The sequence below is a fragment of the Brienomyrus brachyistius genome, chromosome 16 (genome assembly GCF_023856365.1).
Source record: "Brienomyrus brachyistius isolate T26 chromosome 16, BBRACH_0.4, whole genome shotgun sequence".
Taxonomy (NCBI): Eukaryota; Metazoa; Chordata; class Actinopteri; order Osteoglossiformes; family Mormyridae; genus Brienomyrus; species Brienomyrus brachyistius.
In genome coordinates, this window is record NC_064548.1 from 28,039,481 (window position 1) to 28,054,095 (window position 14,615).

Consider the following 14,615-nt stretch of genomic DNA (forward strand, 5'->3'; position numbering starts at 1 on the left):
TGGGCACGAGGCAGGGAACAACCCAGGACAAGGGGTCAGCCCATCACAGGGCACACTCACGCACCATTCGTAAATTTACTTTTCAAAATAATTCTTTAAACATATGATCATTCTAATAGTAATACACAGTGTTAACAACTTTTTCCACGTCCCATATCATATACTGCAGAAGCAAACAGTCTCAATTAAACCAAATAACAAACAACTGAAACTCCAATCTTGCTGAGCACAGAGATTATTGGCTCAGCCTACTACAGATCACACAAATATGAAACTCTGCCTACTATGCACTGCGACCAGCCCTGGTTCTCTCAGGGCCAAGTGGAAGCTTTAATGGAGAAAATGCAAAAAAATCAATAGGCATTAACTAAATAAACAAGAAATGTAAGCTTGGAAGTTAAACCAATGGGCTCCCATGAATGCAAAATAATGCTACTGTTTTTGGCACACCCAGAGGATTTTATGAAATCACTTTGTGGGTTTTCAGCAAGCTGCTGGTGGTGATGCTGCTAAGAAACAGCAGAAAATAAGCATTTCATAAGTTCAGCAGATATAAGGTACTAAAATGATGAATGCAAAATTCAGAATAATATCTTAAATGTTATTAAATTGATATTTTACTAAATTCCAGGTTAGTAGATCTTTATTTGAACTACTTTGTTTTAGTAAATGAAGGTTGTTTTATTAAGGATAAGGGGAAAAAATTCTAGACCATGTGATTTCCATTATTTTCAGCTGTCTATATTCCCCTCCAAACAGCAGGGCTACAGTTTAATTTTAAAGAATCCCGTAAGACAGCAGACGTCACCAGCGCTTTATCGTTTATTTTGGGATTGTAATGCTTGTTGTGGGTGGCGAGGCGAGCGGTGCCACCCCTCAGGAACGGCAGGAAGGGACGTGGATTTTATCTTGGGATGGAAGTGGAGATGGATTTAACAAAGCAGTGGGGAGGGATGAAGACGGCTGTTTCAGCATCTGGGGCGGGCAGGCGGGGCTAAAACAAGGGCTGGGCACTGTGACACGGACATGTTTCCCAGGGAAAATGTGACCCCAGTCATATAACGTTTGGAAATGAGACACATGGGCAGGGACTGACAGTCCATGGGCTGCCCCCCCTCACCATGTAGCTACTTCTGAGTTATCGTTATCCCAGTTATCACATGAAATAATATGTGAATGACACATATACAGTAATTAAAATGGAAAAAATATGAATTCCCCTCCCCCATAATTCCTCCAAATTTAGCCTAGCTAATTACCCAGGATTCTCATGTCTCTCCTTGGACACACGACACCCACACCAACTTGGGATGGGCGAATGCTAGCGCAGAGACTTCCTCTGGGTTCTTTCCCACTGCCAGCCACCTGCTTCTCCTCACTCCATGGGCTGCAGGCTTTCATCAAGCAGCATAACATGCTCGGAAAAACAGAGCTATTTGCCCGGATTCACCCACGGCCCCCAAAGGCACCCAGCCGGCAGTGGGCGCCACCATGCGCTGACGAGGCCGTGCGGAGTGCAGACTTTGACGCCACCCAAGGAAGCATCAGCCAGCTCCACGCTCCGCGGGCTTCCCTGAAGCAAATAGCTTGATTCAAAGTGATGAAGTGATTCTGATTAGTTTTTTTCTTAACAATAAACATTCTGCCACCCTGAGTGATCAGATGTCCATTACAGTCAAGACAACTGCCTGTACGGCTCGGACCTCCGGCAGGAAGACAGGCTGCCTACATCGCACCGAGACCTGGACAAGCACATACACACAAAATTAAGAATGCAAGGCCATAAGTTCCAAGTAAAACTTTAGTCGTGTCCCCATCAGGTCAAAGAGATGCATCAGCAGAGCCTCCACAGCTGCTGGAAGATGGATGGGGACGCACTGCGTGTCAGTAAGCAGCAGGTGATTTCCTCAGCTCATAATGTCAGTTAAATGGTTCACCTTCCTATAGCCACAGGGGATCCCTGCCGTGCCACACTTGCATTTCTCCACGCCCCCCCCAGGTCTCCACAACAATGGGCAGCCTGATGACTTCAGTGCCTGTTAAGCCTCTAACTTGCTCTCGCTTCCTCTCCATCTCTCCATGGAAATGAGTCCAGGTTATAAAGTGTCGCAGGAGGTCATATAGTGCAGCAGCAGCTAATGCAGTGTGGCTGCACTCCAGCTCATGCGGATATATAACAGACTTATAAAACAATAAGCGGCCCTCACCATACTCAGCTGTGATACTGTTTTCACTGTCCATAAAATGCAGATTACAAAGCCTTATCGTGATACCATGCTTCCACTTGCATCCTAAACTGGAAGAGAATAAATAAATATGGTTCTTGTCCACCAACTTATGCAATTCATAAGTAATTAATATATCACATATAAAAACTACTAAAGTTGACTCAATTACGTTACCAACTTTCACCACCCATCATGCAATTTTGCCACATTTACACATTTCAGGTTAATGCATATTACAATAATATGTGAAAATTACTTTTTATTTTAATGCTCCCACTGAAGTATAATTTCTTGTACCAATTACATTAACAAATTTTAAGTGACACATTTCTGTTAATGCAACACAATCATTACTGAAACAGCTTGCTAACATAAATTGTCTTGATGTAATCAGATGGACTTTTCACATTTTGAGTCTTCATGTTTGCCACTCATTACCACGAGTTCTCTAACGTTATATTACACATCATGGAGCCTGTAAAAAGAGTTGTAACAGCTCATACTCATAAAAACTAAATCTTTTAAGACTTCCAAGATATAAGGCTGTGAGGAAGCTTTAATTAACTGAGCCTCTTATACTTTAAAAATGGTTGCTTCACTCTCATGAAAAGACACTTTCTAGTTCTTGGAATGGAACTGGTGGCAAAATTTTGCCTTGCTAAGAACCTCATTTAAGGAAGAGACTGACCTGATTTAGATCTGCTTGTGATTTAGAATTGATCAGTCTGTAGCACCACTTAATCTGACTTTCCACAGCTGAGCTCCAGGTCTGCACACACAGCAGCCATTGCAATTGGTCAAACACAAAACTATTAATATAACTATTGTCATTTTATTCATGCCAGCATTGCAATCATAAAGTATCAGTAAAATCCCATGTGGCTTAAAATATAGTATTTTACTCTCAGCTCCTGGGCAGAAATGATCTCCCTGGAGCTACAGGCCGGGATGCCGTACCAGCAGATGGGAACAGAAATGAACCCAAGATTCACCAGGGCGGTAAAATCTACCCATCTCCAATGCCCAGAGGGTGCTCCTTGCTAACATGGCCACCGGGGAAGCTATATAATATGTAACAAGGGTTACCGGCGATGTTTTATAAAAACTGACATTTTAATTGATTTATTACAAAATGTGTCACTTTAAAACCAGGGTGCATGGTGAAGGTACATTTTCATAGTAGGTATAGATAAGCTGTACTGATGGACATGCAGTGTCGCATGATGATGCAGGGAGCAGAGATGGTTTATGTCTCATGATCGACTGGGATCCTGTCCAGGGTGTCCCCCACCTTGTGTCCCATGACGGACTGGGATCCTGTCCAGGGTGTCCCCCTGCCTTGTGTCCCATGACGGACTGGGATCCTGTCCAGGGTGTCCCCCACCTTGTGTCCCATGACAGACTGGGATCCTGTCCAGGGTGTCCCCCTGCCTTGTGTCCCATGACGGACTGGGATCCTGTCCAGGTTGTCCCCCACCTTGTGTCCCATGATGGACTGGCATCCTGTCCAGGGTGTCCCCCTGCCTTGTGTCCCATGACGGACTGGGATCCTGTCCAGGGTGTCCCCCACCCTGTTTCCCATGACGGACTGGGATCCTGTCCAGGGTGTCCCCCTGCCTTGTGTCCCATGACGGACTGGGATCCTGTCCAGGGTGTCCCCCACCCTGTGTCCCATGACGGACTGGGATCCTGTCCAGGGTGTCCCCCTGCCTTGTGTCCCATGACGGACTGGGATCCTGTCCAGGGTGTCCCCCTGCCTTGTGTCCCATGACGGACTGGGATCCTGTCCAGGGTGTCCCCTACCTTGTGTCCCATCATGGACTGGCATCCTGTCCAGAGTGTCTCCTGCTTTGTGTCCCGTGATGGATTGGGATCCTGCCCAAGGTGTCCCCCACCTTGTGAAGTGAGCTTCCTGGGATTGGCTCCAAGCTAAGCATGACCCTTTACTGGGGCAGTGATGCAGAAGATACATGGATAAACTACATGTGCAGCTTATTAAACACTTGTACTTGATTATTTTTCAGAGCCTAGTGCCTACCAGGAAGTGGTCAGTGTTTGTTTTTCACTGCCACTATGTCCTGACAGGATTGTTGTAAGAGTAATTGATTGCTTGAGTCTGAGATTCCATTTAAAGGAAACAATCAGTCAAACACATTTAATTCTCCTGCTAGAGATCACGCCTCATGTTTTGTCAAATCTGGTGATGGGCTGGCAGGCGGCAGACAAGCTGTACCATATGTTTAATGTATTCAAATTATTATTCAGCAGTTATTAATGTTAATACTCAGAGCAGTGTTTAGCATAAAATTAGCATACTGGAAAACTGCATGCAGACTTTTCTTGCCATATACAGTAAGACATTTCAGACTTTTTAGTAGCAGCTTAGTGGTCATTTCTTTCATCCATCCATCCATCCATCCATACATACATCCATTCATCCATTCATCCATTCATCAATCCACCGTTCTGCAGCTTATCCAAGTCAGAGTCTCCTGCAACAGGGTATGAAGCTGGGGTACACTTTGGATGTGAATCCAGGCCATTGCAGGGCGCGCACACACACACACACACACACACACACACACACACAGGTGTGCAATACATTACAGGCAATTTTGAGATACTGACTGGACTAACTGAATGTTGCTGAACTGGGGGAGGTACCCAGCGCACCCAAAATGAACCATGATAGATGGGTAGAAACTCCGCACACACAGGACAGACCAACCCTGGGGGTGTGAGGCAACAACACTGCTTAGAAAGCCACACCCCCCCCCCATCCCAATGCCCATGTGTCACTTTGTGTCTGACCTCACTGAATGTGTTAAAGACTGCCCAGTATAAGCTTAATGAATGTTTTCATGAACCTGTCTGTGTCATTAGCATGAAGCTAAGGGTGGTATGGCTATTCCGGGAATCTATTATACTCACCTTCAATACATGTGTATATGTGTGTGTGTGTGTGTGTGTGTGTGTGTGTGTATATATATATATATTAATATATATATATATATATATATATATATATATATATATATTAATATATATATATATATATATATATATATATATATTAAGTTAAACCTGTGAGTGTGTGTGTGTGGATGTCATTGTTCTGTGACCCAAGCTGAGTGAAAATGGAAGCTACACGCACACATATATTTTGTATGGGCCAATGTAAAATAAAATATCACTTAAGATTTTGATTGGGTGATTGAAATATTGGTGGTTTATTCGTGCCCTGGGCTGCCTGTTGAATGGAAAAGTCACTTAACAGTCAGCTCATTTTATCACAGACACCAAAACCGTACCAGCAATTTTCAGGGTGAATGAAAGGCATCCTTCAGAGACATTAAATATAAACCCGAACAAAAATGTCTCTTGTTATTTCATTATTTATTATTCAGAGAAAAAACAAGGAGGATCTTCTCTGTCGGGTCCTCTTTCCCTTATAAGAAACTGTCTGCCCTGTAAGTTATACATTTTTTAACATATATGTAGTTTTTTTCCCCAAGAAATTCTTCCTTTAATACAAAGATGACAACTGGTTTATGCATCTATAAAGCCATTGTTATATGTCCCCTAAGGCTTTATATTCTTACCCAAAAGGGAATTCTCCAGGGAACTGTATTCCAATATGTGAAATCCTTCACCGTACTCTTTAGCTTCTTCATACAGCCTCACATATGGTACTATTGCAGTGTCTGTTTTGGTTTATACAAACCTGCATACCTGCATTTAAAGCAAGTAACCGTTTTTCAACCACTTCGTCTGACATATATGATGTTTCCAAACACTCAACAAGTACTTTCTCATCTTCAGTTAATTACCTCAAAGCTGGAGTTAATCACGAAATTAAAGCAACTGGTCATATTTCAGTAATATTTGAGTCATAAAAGAGATGCAGAAAATGAAGCATGTGTTGCAGTGCGAATTTCCCAGCAGTGCTGGTGGTGGTGAAGCCCACACAGATCCCAGCTCCACTGAGGAGATGGTGCTCTGTGACAGAAGCAGGAAGCACTCCATCCAGCAGATCAGGGCAGGGAGGCTTTGAATGCTTAAAATAGAATTTTGTCAGCTTGATCAGCACAGCAGAGCCCAACTGCTTCTCCAGGTCCTCCTTCTTGGCTTTATATACATAAGCTGTTTATCGGGAGAGCTGTGGGCACCCTGAACTTTGACGGGCAGCTCTTTCATGTGATTAGCTACCAGCACACCTTCCAGAGTTTGACCGCAGTTTTAGAAAAGTGATCAATGAGTTGTTGCAAGTTTTTCTTAAAAAACAACCCCATTTTCACTACCTGCTAATAAACAGTTATTATAGTCAGGTTTTCTATAAGTCCATCAAGTGATGGTAAATCAGTAGGCTGCAAATATTATAACGGGTATGATGACACCAATTTACTTTATTAATGAAATACAGCAGCTACATCAGTGCGCTTCACAACACACACTGCCCTGTGTCTCGCTTCAGGGATCGATGTACACACCCTGTTCTAATTCTTGTTGTTATGTGTAGTTAAATAAATATACTCATGCAAAAAAATTCACCTTAAATTTTGAGCTTCTTGTGTTCAGTGACGGACTGAGCTTGAGTTAAAGTTTAGCCGTCCTGAGTAGCATAGAAGTAAACTGCATGAACCTGGTCCAGTCACTTGCGAGCCGGATCACCTTCAGTGAAACACGCCACATGGCCGTAGTGCCATAACTGACGCTCCCTCACAATGCAGGTAATGTGCCTCATTCGGGACTCCTCTTCAACACAAAGTCAAACCAATGGTACCCAAAGGTCATGGGACACAGGGTGGGGGACACCCTGGACAGGATCCCAGTCGATCATGAGAAAAGACAAAATACCGAAGGAGTCCAGCCTTCATTTCAGCTCACTGGATAGCGTCCATGTCTCAAAGCAAGACAGGGAGCCCAGGACTCTAAACACTTGGACTTTCGTCATCTTGCAAAGATATTGGGAATGACACACAGCCTTCTCCAGCGACCTCATGACCCCCCGTCTTCTTCCAATCCGTCTGCTGACTTCATAGGAAGAGTCACCAGAGACATGAATGTCGCTGCTCAGGTAGGTAAATCTCTCGACAAGGTCGACATTCTCCCCGCAGACAGACACACTACTGATGGCTGTGCCTAAGAAGTCATTAAATGCCTGGATCTTGGTCTTTATCCCGCAATCGCAGACGTTCAGACTCCTCACCCAGTCTCTCGAGAGCCCCGATCAGAGCCTCCATTGACTCTGCTAAGATCACAGCATCATCGACTAAGTCAAGATCAGTAAATCTTTCTTCACCAACGGATGCCTCACAGCTGCTGGACCCCATGACCCAACACCCAGTCTATCCAAGCATTGAAGAGAGTAGGAGCACGAACACACCCCTGGCAAACCCCTGAATCAACTGGAAAGAACGCAGAGGTTCTCCCTCCATTCTGCACAGCACTCCTCATAGTACCAGTGAATAGGCCGGCCATGATGTCCGACAACTTCGGGGGGATCCTGCAACATCTCACGATGTTCCACAGGGCAACTTGATCAACCGAGTCAAACACTTTACGAAAATCGACAAAATGTAATGCTTCAATTCCTTTGTAAGCAGGATGTGGGTCACTAGACTACAGATGGTATGTCACTTAATATTCATCTAACAAACACCTCCTTATCTGCCTTCAGAACTCTCACAGCCATCCTTCTCAGTTCCCAGTATAGAATGGAATTGCCACCACATTGTTCACTGCGACTCCTCTTGGGAATATCCACGGTGCCCTGCGAGATGAAACACCTCCTTCTGGGGACACCAGCAACACCAACACAATCCTCAGCAACCTTCAGGGTCTCATCATGGAAGGTCTCCCACATCACATTAGAGTCAGCAGTCGCACCCCAGCCTGCAAGTTCACACAAACTGCTGCAGGTCTCCAGCGTCTCCAGTGATAGGATGTGATCGATCTCCTTTGCCGCATCACCAATATTGGAGGACCAAGTCCAATGATGCAGCTGATGGCGTTGGAACCTGGATCCAGCGACCCGCAGCCCCTGGCCTTTCACAAAGTCAAGGGACATGGAGCCGCTTTCACTGCGGTCTCCAGACCCATGGGGACCGACACAGTCCTCATAGCCAGCCCTGTCAGTACCAGTGCTCGCATTGAAGTGAACTATGCTGGCATCAAGTTCAAAGTAAGCATATATTTGTCATAAAGCAACAAAATTTCTCAGTTTCAACACGTCATATGTTGACTTTGTTCTATTTTCATTTAAATACAGATTTATATGACTTGTAAATCATTGCATTCAGGTTTTTATTTACATTTTACACGGTATCCCAACTTTTTGGGAAATGGTGCTATAAAACTGAAGAGTAATACTCTTCCTGGGCTTGAGAGATGAAAGTTGCTACTCATCTATATTTCTCAGATTCTTCTGCAGAATCCCGCCAGCTTCTCTTGGGACATTGTTCCCATCTATATCACATACTAGGTGACTAATATACTCATATATCACCCAGAATATTCAGTTTATACTATCAAGGAACCGTTTATGCATCAAATCCTAACAAGAATATGAAATATAAAAATACTAATCCAATGAAATAAAAAAAAATAAGTTACAAAGGATATTGTTTCATGTGGGGTGAATAAGGAATTAAATTCTGGAACCGAAGGCTCTATGACCTACTGATAAGTACCTAGATTGAGAAGCCCAGACTGTGATGATTAAGGCACCAGGAAGGGCTGTGGGAATGAAGCTGCACCAGGCAGAAGGAGGTAGACAAATGTGAAGCTTTATATGAGAGGATATGGACCTGGAAGTTAATCCTGTTTCCAAAGTGAGCTAGAACAATAGCAGCCAGCCAGCCAGCGAGAGAGCTGCACTATTCTCAGTCAAGCTGGATGCTAGTCTGCTGAGTAGGTAAAGTAGGTGGAAAACCATAATTACTAAAAAAAATAAATAAATAACTGAGAAGCTACTACAAAAGCTGCCTTGCCACAGTCCAAATTAGAAAGTGAAATTCAATTTTTCCACAGAAAATTCCACAGAACCCTCAGTCTGACATAATTTCTGAATTTGCACAGGGGTGATTTTGATGATTTTCTTCTTATTCTTATTACAAAGAAACATAACTAAAACATATTACTTAATAATAATAATAATAACTAATACAACATTTAAAAAACACACATATATCTTTACGTATATATTTACACACTGTATATACACACAACAAGTGTTTTCCCTCCTAATAAATTCAGCTGAATTGTTGGGGCTGCTTTTTTTCTCCAGCTAAAATTCCAAGAAAAGCTCTGGAAGTGTCATCTAGTCACAAATATGCAGTAAGGAGGAACTGAGGCATGAACATAATTATGACAGAGCCTCTGATTCTGTGCAGAGTGTCCCCAGATGCAGGGACAGAGACTGACATTTGCTTCAGGGCACAGGGTTACGTCAGACGTTGTGGACGGAGAGCGATGTGTTAAATGCTGTGCTCATGAAGCAGCAAGCTCAGTGGCAGTGCTGAGCGGGTGAACGTCTGTAACACCGATAACACCTGACGACCAGAGTCCACTTGAGAGTTTGCCTCTCGATAAGCCAGTCAGGAATACTTGGATCAGCCTTGGCTTTCTGCTAGCAGGCAGCTCACATGCCACAGCGCATTCTACAATGATAGAAAATGATGGACAAACAACAGATTCATCTTTCGAGAAATAAATTCATCCAACATCATTTGGCAAAATTCAGCAAAATAGTATAAATATGTATGAACTATAAAACACATATCCTATAGCATAGCAATCACACCATGGCTGCCTCTTGATAACTTCACTATGGTATATTTAAGATTTTTATCAGATTTTAGTTCAGTTTTTTTTTTTGTTCACTTCACTTCTTTTTAATTACATGAATCTCTACTCCAACTGAAGGAAAAAATAGCCAGAGAAGAACCTGAAGCATTCAGGTTAACAGGTATGGAGTTTCATTTCAGCTTTGACATGGCTACCTCATTTTCTAGAGGTCTTTTATATCAGAAAGCGTGTGGCTGCCTCATATTCTATTGACATTTATATCAGAAAGCGTGTGGCTGCCTCATATTCTACTGGCCTTTATATCAGAAAGCGTGTGGCTGCCTCATATTCTACTGACCTTTATATCAGAAAGCGTGTGGCTGCCTCATATTCTACTGGCCTTTATATCAGAAAGCGTGTGGCTGCCTCATATTCTACTGGCCTTTATATCAGAAAGCGTGTGGCTGCCTCATATTCTACTGGCCTTTATATCAGAAAGCGTGTGGGTGCCTCATATTCTACTGGCCTTTATACCAGAAAGCGTGTGGCTGCCTCATATTCTACTAACCTTTATATCAGAAAGCGTGTGGCTGCCTCATATTCTACTGGCCTTTATACCAGAAAGCGTGTGGCTGCCTCATATTCTACTGGCCTTTATATCAGAAAGCGTGTGGCTGCCTCATATTCTACTGGCCTTTATATCAGAAAGCGTGTGGCTGCCTCATATTCTAGAGGTCTTTTACATCAGAAAGCATGTGGCTGCCTCATATTCTATTGACCTTTATATCAGAAAGCGTGTGGCTGCCTCATATTCTACTGGCCTTTATATCAGAAAGCGTGTGGCTGCCTCATATTCTATTGACCTTTATATCAGAAAGCGTGTGACTGCCTCATATTCTACTGGCCTTTATATCAGAAAGCGTGTGGCTGCCTCATATTCTACTGGCCTTTATATCAGAAAGCGTGTGGCTGCCTCATATTCTACTGGCCTTTATATCAGAAAGCGTGTGGCTGCCTCATATTCTACTGGCCTTTATATCAGAAAGCATGTGGCTGCCTCATATTCTAGAGGTCTTTTATATCAGAAAGCGTGTGGCTGCCTCATATTCTATTGACCTTTATATCAGAAAGCGTGTGGCTGCCTCATATTCTATTGACATTTATATCAGAAAGCGTGTGGCTGCCTCATATTCTACTGGCCTTTATATCAGAAAGCGTGTGACTGCCTCATATTCTACTGACCTTTATATCAAAAAGCGTGTGGCTGCCTCATATTCTACTGGCCTTTATATCAGAAAGCGTGTGGCTGCCTCATATTCTATTGACCTTTATATCAGAAAGCGTGTGGCTGCCTCATATTCTACTGACCTTTATATCAGAAAGCGTGTGGCTGCCTCATATTCTATTGACCTTTATATCAGAAAGCGTGTGGCTGCCTCATATTCTACTGACCTTTATATCAGAAAGCGTGTGGCTGCCTCATATTCTACTGGCCTTTATATCAGAAAGCGTGTGGCTCCCCACAATGTAATATATACATGACCCACACGTACACACACACACACACACACACACACACACACACACACACACACACACGCTTTCATTTTCACTCAGGGTCACAGACCAATGCTATCCACAAGATCAGTGGGTCAATATTCAGTTGTTTACAATATGTCCTATGTTCTATGTATCTACATAGGTAATACACATACACCAGCACACACTCAATAACTGCTTATCAAGTTATGATCACCTGACAAGATTGAAGAATTCCACCTGCTGGACCAACTTGTTGATATGCTGCCATTTGCAAAGTGTGTGTTCTACTGTGGCCCTGAAGGTCAAAACAGAACGACATTTCAGAAAACGCAACATTTCAAAAAACACAGCATTGTGTCATTGTGTTTTGACCTTCAGGACTACCGCAGTATTCTCCATATACTTACTGAAAAGCAAAGATCCTTGATCAGGCTGGATCAGTAGCACATTTTCCTGGCTCTAGGTTTGATGGCTTCACACTTCCAGCTGCACCCTATGAGAGAGGACTGGGCAAATGATCCCAGACAGGTGGCTTATTTTGGGGGTGGGTATATCGGAAAATATATTCAAAATTTAGAACGCTGCAATTTCAAAAGCTCTGACATGACGTTTTATTTCCTGGCCTCCGGCAACAATTACTGGCATTTTTAATAATGAAGAAAATTAACATTAAAATTATTATAGAAGAATGACGCTTTCCAGATTTTTTATGTTATATTTCTGAATATCTGAAGATTTATTTCAGGTAATAGTCAGAATCCTGCAAAAATAAATGTCTAAAGTCATGTCAATAAGAATGGTGTAGTCTGCTGCCCCCAGGGCTACATTTATAAGTCTTTTCGTGAAAAGAAGCCACAGTCTTAGTCATTTTACCTCTCCTGTACAGAAAATGTGTCACTTCTGCACTTTACCCTAGTGAAGGCATACCAGGGTGAAGACATACCCTAGTGAAGGCATACCAGGGTGAAGACATACCAGGGTGAAGGCATACCAGGGTGAAGGCATACCAGGGTGAAGGCATACCCTAGCGAAGGCATACCAGGGTGAAGGCATACCAGGGTGAAGGCATACCAGGGTGAAGGCATACCAGGGTGAAGGCATACCCTAGCGAAGGCATACCAGGGTGAAGGCATACCAGGGTGAAGGCATACCCTAGTGAAGGCATACCAGGGTGAAGGCATACCAGGGTGAAGGCATACCAAGGTGAAGTAAACTCACAATGGTTTGCCTTAACTAGGGTAAACTCACGCTCTGTACAACATTCAAACTGTCTGCTGATTTAGCCAATACTCTGTGCATAAGCGATGATATATTGTAATAGCAACAATAATATTAACAACTAGAAATAAATTCAGGTCTTAATAAATCTTCTCAATCTAATTAGCTGGGACAGATAAAAAAAATATTGAAATCAGACTCAGAAAAAGATGCACTTTATCATAACGGTGTGTTATAAAATCCATACAAGACGCCTTATTCAAGTTAAATACAAGAAATTAATTATCATTCTCTAGCATAATTTTGATTAAAGCTTAATGTTCCTTCTTTTAATTTCCATTTTAATGAAAATTTCCAAGGAGAGCTTATCTCTACAATTTCATGAAGAATAAGAACAGAATTGCATATGCTTTGTCTTCTCATAAGCCAAAAATCATTAACATAAACATATTTAAGTATAAAACGTTTTCTTACAGCATGTTGGGCAGAGCGTTAAAACCTTATTTCTATGTTAAATCAGATATTTAATTTGAGCTCTGAAGTGGACAGAAGCTGCCTGGACCGCCGTGTGTACGTGTGAATGTAAAGACCAAAATGATGGCTTGCCAAAAGATAAGCTTTCTTCATTAGTAACCTCTAAAATTTCCAGAATATTATGCCGAGTTTATAATCAGATATGTGAGACTTTTGCATCTGTTCCCTTAAAAATGGCCACGGTCCACCTGATACCATACGAACGCAGCTGAGAACTCAGGCGTGTCATTTTCAGTCTCAGGTCAGGGCGAGCAGATGAAAAGGTTTCAGTGAAGATTCCAGCCCTTCGCTGCTAGAAGTTGGAAATTCTTTTGACAAAAACTGGCCTTGATGAGAGTCTTTTTTTCCTCTATGAAGTTTTCCCATATGTTACCAGTGTCTTTTTCCAAGGGCGATCTGTATTTTAGGTAGAGCTCTGTGTAAGCTGAGTCATACTCTGGGGAGGGCAGTCTCAGGAAAAACAGCCCATAACTCATTTTCATGCTGGTCTTTCTCGCCTTGAGCTGCTCTGACTGAGGTGATGGACTGAGAAGGGAGTATTTACTGCTGTCGCCGTACAAGGCACATTGAAAACTAAGCTACAATGGGACTGTAAAAGCAGAAGCAATTTGTGCCCTTATATTTACATCATCATCACATATCATTATTACCTTTATTATTATTATTATTATTATTATTTATAATTATTATACATTACAGTGCACTTATTGCAAAATATTATGGCAAGTAAGAAAGGGTCCATGTCAGTTCAGTTATTTACTGTACAGTTTTATTTCACTTTGCCCTCTGTTCAACCTTTTAGGTTTTTGTGATAAAGCTCACTAATTCATAACATTATTATCAAGGATGGACATAACTGGAACAATACATGCAACTCAACTGTAAATGCGTACTTATTTTATGTGTATTTGTGCTGATATTAAAGCAAAATATATTGAATTTTAATCTTTATATGCTAACTCTACCTTGCAATTTAACCTGTATGCTGCAAATGAATTATTTTCTTGTCATAGCGGCGCAAATGCACATGAAATAAGTAGGCATTTGCGCTTTTACAATAAATTTTCGCACGTATCGTTTTTAAAGGTTAATGCACACCAGTTATATCCATTATGAATAATAATAATAATAATAATAATAGTAATATTAATAATAATGAATAATTAGAAGAAGTGTTCAAGGTCCCAGGAGTCTCGAACCTACTCCAGAGGCTACGGGCGCAAGACAGGGAATAACGCAGGACGGGGCGCCGACCCATCACAGGGCACACTCACACACCAGTCACTCACACATACAAGACAGGGA